The sequence below is a fragment of the Miscanthus floridulus genome, chromosome 16, assembly GCF_019320115.1.
Source record: "Miscanthus floridulus cultivar M001 chromosome 16, ASM1932011v1, whole genome shotgun sequence".
Classification (NCBI taxonomy): domain Eukaryota; kingdom Viridiplantae; phylum Streptophyta; class Magnoliopsida; order Poales; family Poaceae; genus Miscanthus; species Miscanthus floridulus.
In genome coordinates, this window is record NC_089595.1 from 102,772,947 (window position 1) to 102,780,279 (window position 7,333).

Sequence of the window (7,333 nt, forward strand, 5' to 3'; positions counted from 1 at the left end):
GAATCTCTTGAGAAGGTCTTTTGTGTATTTCTCTTGAGAGATGAAGATGCCTTCTTTCATTTGCTTGACTTGAAAACCAAGAAAGAATGTAAGCTCACCAATCATTAACATCTCGAACTCCTTAGACATCAATTCACCAAATTCTTTGCATGAGTCTTCATTTGATGATCCAAAGATAATATCATCAACATATACTTGACAAATGAAGATATGCCCATCAAGCTTCTTGGTGAATAGTGTGGTGTCGACCTTCCCAATGGTGAAGCCCTTCTCAATAAGGAAATCCCGAAGGCGCTCATACCAAGCTCTTGGGGCTTGCTTAAGCCCATATAGTGCCTTGGACAACCTATAAACATGATTAGGATATCTAGGGTCTTCAAACCCGGGAGGTTGATCAACATAGACTAGTTCATTAATAAAGCCATTTAAGAATGCGCTTTTCACATCCATTTGATATAGTTTCATTTCATGATGTGATGCATATGCAAGAAGGATACGGATGGCTTCTAATCTTGCAACCGGTGCAAAGGTTTCTCCAAAGTCCAAACCTTCAACTTGAGAGAACCCCTTTGCCACTAGTCTTGCCTTGTTCCTCACAACAACACCTTGATCATCTTGCTTGTTGCGGAACACTCACTTTGTTCCAATCACTCTTGCACCTTTTGGTCGCTCTTCAAGATTCCATACTTCATTGCGAGTGAAGTTGTTCAACTCTTCATGCATGGCATTGATCCAATCCGGATCTTTTAGAGCTTCTTCTACCTTGGTAGGCTCATAGCAAGAGACAAAAGAGTGATGAGCAATAAATGAGGTAAGTTTTTGAGATCTAGTCATCACCCCCTTTGTTGGACTCCCTATGATGAGATCTTGTGGATGATCTTGTAGGAGAGGTGTATTTCTTCTATTGACCACTTGAGGAGGAGGTTGTGGAGCATCAACATCTTGTGCTTGTACCACCATTTGCTCATGGGAGATGTGAGTATCTTCATTTTCTACTCTCCCAACTTTATCACCATCTTGTGGTACATTTGATGAAGAGGGTTGGTTAATGACTTGTACATCATCTTCATCATCTTTTGGCTTGATGTCTCCCACCAGAATATTCTTCATAGCCTCCCTCAATGGTTCATCACCTACATCATCAAGATTCTCATGTGCTCCTTGGGAGCCGTTAGATTCATCAAATTCCACATCATATGTTTCTTCAACCAAGCCGGTGGCATGATTAAATACTCTATATGCTTTGGACTTCGATGAGTAACCAACAAGAAAACCTATATCACAACGCCTTTGAAACTTCCCTAGGTGTTGCCGCTTCTTGTAGATGTAGCACTTGCAACCAAACACCCTAAAGAAGGAGACGTCCGGCTTCTTCCCATTGAGCAACTCATATGGTGTCTTGACAAGGAACTTTTGAAGAAATAGGCGGTTGGATGCATAACATGCGGTGTTGATTGCTTCCGCCCATAGAGCTTCGGGGGTGTTGTACTCATCTAGCATTGTCCTTGCAAGAGTGATCAAAGTCTGGTTCTTCCTCTCAACTACACCATTTTGTTGAGGAGTATAGGTTGCGGAGACTTCATGTTTGATTCCAACTTCATCACAATAAGCTTCTATGTTTGTGTTGTCAAACTCTTTGCCATTGTCACTTCTTATCTTCTTGAGCTTTACTTCAAATTCATTTTGTGCTCTCTTGGCAAACTTCTTGAAACAAGATGCAACTTCGGATTTATCATGAAGGAAGAACACCCATGTATATCTTGAATAGTCATCCACAATCACAAGACAATAGAGATTTCCTCCCAAACTCTTGTATGTTGTTGGTCCGAATAAATCCATGTGTAGGAGTTCTAGCACTCTTGTGGTTGACATGAAAGCTTTGGTTGGATGAGTGTTTGCAACTTGCTTGCCGGCTTGACATGCACTACAAAGCTTGTCCTTCTCAAACTTCACATCCTTCAACCCTCTCACCAAATCATTCTTCATAAGCTTCTTGAGTGAGCTCATCCCAACATGAGCAAGCCTTCTATGCCATAGCCACCCAAGTGTTGTTTTGGTGAATAGGCAAGTCTTCAAATTTGCATCTTCGGAGGTGAAGTCAACTAGATATAAGTTGTTGTATCTAAATCCATTGAATATCACTTGATTGTCATCTACCTTAGATACAACCACCTCCTTCTCGGTGAACAAGCATTGGAAGCCAAGATCACACAATTGACCAACGGATAGCAAGTTGAAGCTCAATGAAGCAACATAGAGCACATTTGAGATGGAATGATCATTTGATATTGCCACTTTGCCCAATCCTTTGACCTTGCCCTTTGAATTATCTCCAAATGTTATTTTCTCTTGTCCATCTACCTCTTCATCTAGTGAGGTGAACATACGAGGATCACCGGTCATATGTTGAGTGCAACCACTATCAATAACCCAATGACTTCCACCGGTCTTGTAGTTCACCTACACACAAGAGATTCAAGCTTTAGGGATCCAAGCTTGTTGAGGGCCCTTCACCTTCTCAACAAGTGACTTAGCCACCCAAATTTTCTTAGGCCTACTCTTGTTGGGGGGACCTAAGAACATGACTTTCATCTTTCCACTCGAATCTTTTCTAAGCATGTAGTGAGCATTGAAAGCAAAGGGTCTAGCATGCTTGGGCAAGGGTTGTGGTGGTGGAGTTTGACACTCATGAGCAAAATGGCCTTCTTGTCCACATTCAAAACATCTCTTTGGCTTTGGTTTTGGCTTTGATTGTTGATGTTGAGCTTGAGCCTTCTTCTTCTCTACACTTGCCATATATCCAATGCCACTTCTATCCATCTTCATGACGGTATTCATGAGTAGCTCACTTTGGAGATGCTTGCCTCTAGCAAACTTGCTCAATCCCACCTTGAGATGCTCTTTCTCCATCTTGAGCTTCTTGTTCTCTTCCTTGAGAATATCATTGTTCTTCTCTTCCTTGAGTTTCTTGATTTCTTCTTTTAATTTTTCATTCTCAAGGATCACCTCTTTGTCATGATCAAGAGTTTCTAGCACAATGGTGTTGTGACTTTTCATCTCTTCAAGATCTTTCATGAGCTTCTCATTGTTACTCTTGAGCTTGACATACTCATTATAGTCATTGCATTCAACCACTTGCTTGCCCTTGCTACTAGATCCATGCTCAATGCTTTCATCAATTAAATCATCACATGAGGTAGCTATATCAATCTTAACAACATGGTTAGTAGCATCATGTGGCTCATTTGGTAAGAATTCTTGTGCAATAATAAGGGTATCATAATTGATCTTTAGAGTTGCATATTCATCTTTTAGCTTATTGTGACTAGTGATAAGCTCATTGTGTACCCACTCAAGTTTATCATTTTTATCTTTAAGCTCTTTCTTAGAAGATTTGAGCTCCTTGAGTTTGGATGATATAGAATCATTTGTTTCCTTGAGCTCATCATTAGCCTTTTCTAATGTGTCACACTTAGCTAAGAGTGAATCATTTTTAGCATCAAGCTTTTTATTTGTAGCTCTACTCTTTCTAATGATCTTAGTATATTTTCTTAGTATTTTGACAAGATCATCATAAGTAGGTGAGTCATCATCATCGCTATCACTATCATCACTAGCATGTTCATCATCACTACTATCATCACTCTTAGTTACCTTGCGTTCACCTTTGGCCATAAGGCATAGGTGTGTAGAGGATGATGGCGATGGTGGTGGTGAAGATGCAAGATCAATAGCAATGGCGGCCACTTTTTCATCGTCACTATCATCATCGGATGATCCACTTGATGAATCAATGTCCGTGAGCCAATCACCGACAATATAGGCCTTGCCACTCTTCTTCTTCTTGTAGAACTCCCTCTTTTTGCCATCTCTCTTCTTGTATGGCTTGTTCTTCTTCTTTTCATCTTCATCACTTGAATCATCTTTCTTGCCCTTGTTCTTGAACTTGTCTTTCTTGGGCTTTGTGCATTGATGAGCTAGATGACCAAGTTCGCCACAATTGTAGCAATCCATCTCGGAGATCGGCTTTCTTCTTGAGCTAGTGAAGAACTTCTTCTTTTTGCCATCAAATTTGATGCCACTCTTGTTTAGCCTTTTTAGCATCTTGGTGGTCTTTTTCACCATGAGGGCAAGGCTTTCTTCATCATCTTCATCACTTGAGCTCTCATACTCAAGTCTTGCTTTGCCCTTGTCTTGGCTAGCTTTGAATGCTAAGTCTTTCTCTTTCTTCTTTGTAGAGGATGAGCCATCTTGTGGTGTGATGTGCATGTACATCTCATGAGCATTGATCTTTCCCAAGATTTGTGTCGGTGTAGCGGCGGAAAGATCACCTTGATGTAGCACGGTCACAATGTGCCCATATTTGTCAATGGGGAGGACACTCAAGATTTTTCTCACAACGTCGGATGGTGACATTTGAGTGAGTCCAAGCCCATTGACTCCCTCTACAAGAACATTTAATCGAGAATACATCTCATTAGCACTTTCTTTGGGAAACATCTCAAAGGAATTTAGCTTTTTAATCACAAGATGATAGCGTTCCTCACGCTCACTCTTGGTTCCCTCATGAAGCGCACAAACATCCAACCATAGTGCATGGGAGTCTTTATGGTTCCTTACACGATTGAACACATCTTTGCAAAGGCCTCTAAAGATGGTGTTGCATGCCTTTGCATTCCATTTTTCATAATTTACTTCATCGCCTTGAAGTTGTGCGGCATTCCTAGGTGCGGGGAACCCTTGAGAGGCGGCTCTAAGAATTCCAACATCTAGAGCTTCTAAGTAAGCCTCCATGCGGATTTTCCAATATGGAAAATCATCTCCCTCAAAGATAGGAGGAGGACCATCCCCGTGAGACATCTTGCTCTAAGCGATTAAGCTTAAAAATGTGAGCACGAGGCTCTGATACCAATTGAAAGGATCAAGATGCCCAAGAGGGGGGGTGAATTGGGCTAATTCTAAATTTTCTTGCAATAATCAAATCCTACGGATAGCCCAATTAACCCCTTGTGCCTAGAAAAGTGTTTATATCAAACTAATGCACAACAACCTCTCAACCTAAGTTCCAAACTTACTCTAGCAAGCAATTCTTATGGAAATAAAAACAAGTATTGAATTGCTCAAAGTAAATGCTCAAAGTAAGTGCTCAAAGTAAATAGAGAGAGAAAGGAACGCGGTGATGTTTTGCCAAGGTATCGGAGAGTCGCCACTCCCCACTAGTCCTCGTTGGAGCACCCGCGCAAGGGTGTAGCTCCCCCTTGATCCGTGCAAGGATCAAGTGCTCTCTACGGGTTGATTCTTCGACACTCCGTCGCGGCAAATCACCCAAAGCCGCTCACAACTTGAGTTGGGTCACCCACAAGCTCCACCGGGTGAACACCAAACTCCCAATCACCACCAAGCCGTCTAGGTGATGGCGATCACCAAGAGTAACAAGCACGAACTCTCACTTGACCACGCGAAGCCTAATGAGAAGATGGATGCACACTTTGCTACTCTTGATTTGCTAGTGAGGCTACTCTCTTGGATTCTCAAATCACAAACACCTCACTAGGACCTTGCTCTTCTTGGCACTCACAAACGTGTTTCTCAGCTGTTGGAATGAGCAAAAGATGCTCCACTCACGAGTGGAGCTTCTATTTATAAGCCAGCCTGAAAAACGAACCGTTATGAGCTTCTGCGGGATGACCGGACGCTCCGGTCGTGATGACCGGACGCTCCGGTCAGTTCAACCCGCGAACCAGTTTTCAAGTGATGACCAGACGCTATCAGGGTCCGGTCAGTACCGACCGGACGCGTCCGGTCGGTACCGACCGGACGCGTCCGGTCGCTCTTGGATGCTTACTGTAAACGACCGGACGCTGGATACACAGGGTCCGGTCACACTGACCGGACGCGTCCGGTCACTCTTTTCCAAGTCTAGACCCTTACTAGAGTCGACCGGACGCTGGCCCTCAGCGTCCGGTCACATGACCTCCCAGCGTCCGGTCATACCAGACTTGATCCCCTTGGTCAAATGAACTGACCAGACCCTGCGGCCAGCGTCCGGTCGCACCAGAGCCAGCGTCCGGTCAGTGTTTTGACCCTCCATTCACTTCCAACTTCCGAACATATGTGAATGAAGTTTGCTCCAAAAGATCTTAGGCATTCATAGGAGCTACCTAGAGCTAGTTTTAACAAGTGTGCACCACACCTAACTCACTAGACTCAACTAGGTCAAGCTACCCGTTCATACCCCCCTTCATAGTACGACCAAAGGAAAAACAAAGTCCTAAACTACTCTAAGTGTCTCTCCAACTTCAATCGACACTTAGAACTAGTTATCCTTAACCTTGTCGTCCATCCTTTGAAAACCGAAATGATTTCCATCGTAGGGGTATGACAACCTTGATTACTGAATCGATCTCTATTACCATGACCTAACTTAATTGTCTCTGCAAAACACACGTTAGTCATAGTAATCTTGTATTGACATTAATCACCGAAATCCAACTAGGGGCCTAGATGCTTTCAGCTCATTTTTGTTGCCTACCGTAGTTTGGCGTGGTCTGAAGTTTTAATAGCGTGTGCGGTTTGCAGTTATAGAAGTCAATGCAAAGAAGCATCTGGAGGCCATGATAAGAGACCGTGACGGCTGGAAGGTGCAATGCCAAGAGATCATTAACGACCGTGACACCTAGAAAAGCCAGTGCCAGGAGGTGGCAACGGGCATTTTACCGATCCTTAACCTCATCGATCTGGCACTAGTAGAAGATGTGCCAAGGACTCCGTAGCTAGGATTGATCGAGAGATGCCAAAAGGCATGGGGATAGTTCTAAGAGTTCATGAAGGAGGCAGGAGAGTACACAGGCGCACATGTGCTGAGCATGGTACGTGCCCACTACCCCCTAATCGATCTCAAGCACCTAGAGGCTGGATACCCGAAGGAGATAGATCCAGACAAGGCCAAGGAGCTACGGATGACCTAGCTAGACTTGTCGGTGAAAATAATTGGCGATATTAACCTATGTGGAGGTGCGACACCACCCGTACAGGGAACGCCATCAACAAGTCAGCTAGGAGCGCCGTCATTTTCAAGCCAACTGGTGAAGCCTGTGGTCTCGACTAGCCAGGCATCGGCGGGGCCATCTTCTTCAGCTCGATCAATGCCAGAGTCCTCAAGACCCTTGCACGATGTCAAGCCCAGTGAGCAGCAGGTGCCACGTGCCCTGACCAGCCAATAGTATAGGCTATAGATGTAGAAGAAGATGTAGTTGTGTTATTGTAAACTTGGACCTTTTCAGGCAAGCTTGTAATAACGTAACTGTATATTAGCATAAGCTTGTTTGTTTTG